Source organism: Peromyscus californicus, unplaced genomic scaffold (genome assembly GCF_007827085.1).
Source record: "Peromyscus californicus insignis strain IS unplaced genomic scaffold, ASM782708v3 Scaffold_4__1_contigs__length_199733344, whole genome shotgun sequence".
In the NCBI taxonomy this organism is placed as follows: Eukaryota; Metazoa; Chordata; class Mammalia; order Rodentia; family Cricetidae; genus Peromyscus; species Peromyscus californicus.
Window position 1 is genome coordinate 76283271 of NW_026294562.1, and position 2545 is coordinate 76285815.

Sequence of the window (2545 nt, forward strand, 5' to 3'; positions counted from 1 at the left end):
TGGGAACATGAAGCATTTTAGTCAAGGCATGGTTTTCACTTCAGGTTATAAAACCCCACAGTTTATATAAAATAAAACATTAGTTTTTAACTACAATCGCACCAAGTAGGCAATTCGGGGCTGATGTGGTGTTCCATAGGCCCTCTGGTTCTTTCTCAGTGTTCAGCTGTCCCTAAGATATTGTCCTCATCTGTGATGTTTCATACCATGCCTGGATTCTAGAGCAGTTACATAGCCATTCTTAGCTGCAATGGATTCTGGGAAGTGCTTTCTTTGGGGTGGCCATGAAACCTATTACAAACTGTCATATTGTTTCTGCAGAATAACGGGAGAATAGATTCAGAGGGGCTGTATCTGCTGTGGCTATAGGTAGGAACTCTGGGATTATTCAGGCAAGAGGCAGCTGAAGTTGAAGTCATGGGTGAAATTGCCCAGGACGAGTATGTGGAGACAGGGAAGGGCTCTTCAAGATGAATCTCTAAGAAAGCAGACAAGGGAGGGGGGTCGAGGGAGGGACTGGCACCATAGGGTCACAGAAGCTGAGGGAAGAGAAGGTCTCACGTCGGGGGTCAACACATCTAATGCCAGGCTGGAGAGAGGGCTCAATGAGGAAGATGGGAGAAGATTGTAAGCTCAACACGTTCAAATACCAAAGGTATTTGAGGGATGATGACTCAGTCATTAAGAGCACTGGGTGTTCTTCCAGAGGGCCCAGGGTCCGTCTCTAGCACCTACATAGTGGATCACTGTATCTCTAACTTGAAGTCCTAGGGGATCTGACACCCTCTTCTGGCCTCCTCAGGCACTGCACACAAGTGGTACACACACATATATGCAGAGAACACTCATACACATAAAATAAAACTTAAAAAAATAAATAAAGTGGGGAGGGCCAATGAGATGGATCAGTGGGTAAGGGAGCCTGCTGCCAGCCTGATACCCTGAGTTCAATTCCAAGGACTTACAAGGTAGAAAGAGATAACCAATTCCTTCAAGCTGTCCTGTGACCTTCACATATGTGTGTATGAGTGTGTGTGTGTGTGTGTGTGTGTGTGTGTGTGTGTGTGTGTGTGTGTGTTAATAATGTGGAGAGTAGTCTAAGAAAATAGTTTACATTAACTTCTGGCCTCCACACATTACATGTGTGTCTGTAACTCCAACATTTGGGAGAATGAGGCAGGAGCATTGGTAGTTACAGGTCAGCCTGAGCTACATAGCATGACTTCATCTTAAAAACAAACAAGGGCTATAGAGATAGCCCAGCAGGTAAGAGCACTTTCTGTTCTTGCAGAGAAATCAGGTTTAGTTCTCAGTACCCACATGGTGGCTCATAACTGTCTGTTGGCACACATGTGGTGCACATACATACATACAGGCAAACCTCTCATACACAACATAAAACAGATAAATCTAAAAAAGAAATCAATTAAAAAAAACTGGCATTCCTCCCCTGGAACCTCTCTCAATCTTGGGAGTTTTTTCCTCATTTTTATTTTAGTAAATCTCCATTCACTGTGGTGAAAAACAAAGAAAGCTCTAACATAATCCTTGGTCCGCTTGAAAGAAAAATCCTTTCAGTTCATAGTTTTTTTCTCTCTTTTTTTTTTTCTTTTGAGATTTATTTTATTATGTCTAGGATGTTCTGCCTGCATGTTGCCTGCAGGCCTGAAGGGGGCACCAGATCTCATAGATGGTTGTGAGCCACCATGTGGTTGCTGGGAATTGAACTCAGGACCTCTGGAAGAGCAACCAGTGCTCTTAACCTCTGAGCCATCTCTCCAGCCCTGTTTTTTTCTCTTTTGAGAAGGAATTTCATTATGCTGCTCAAACTAGACTTAAAGGTTCAAACTGTCCCCTCAGCCCAGCCTGGTAACTAGCCTGGCTAGCTGGAACTGCAGACATGGGAGTATACCTGGTCTCAGGGCTGCTGGTTTAAATCCATTGGTCAGTTGCTCTCTATCACATGTTTTCCTGAAGAGATGTGAGCAAATGTCTATTCACCCCCAGATAATATACAGAATACAGAACAAATAAACAAAATACCCACCCGCGTCCAGCGTGAACCTAATAGATTACTAGGGTTACTCACTGAAGCATGGATGACCCAAAAAACAGCTACAGTCAATGGAAGACCCACCTCAGCACGGGGGATAACTCAGGAGAGCAGCCTCGTGGACCAGCAGCTCCAGGGAGGAGTCTCCTCTTCCCGCCATTGCTCATCACTCATCTGTATTTACTTGTGGAGGGTGTTCTTGAGCTTCCAGGAGGGAAAGTTTCCACTGAGAGGAAATAGTTGCATATCACTAGTTGCTTTAGGCTTGCATCTGGGCAGCCACACAGCCTGCTAGGGGGGCTTGCAGAGCAAATTCATAGAGTGGGAACCAGAGAGTAGAGAGAGAGTGGGTGGGCCAGGTTACTAATACCTCCTGAGGGACATCCCCGGCGACCTTCAGCTAGGTCCTCCCAACCCTGAAGACCACACCTGTAACACTTGAGCCTTTTCCAGACATTTAAGATCCAAATTAGAGTGCCCCCAAGCTTGGCC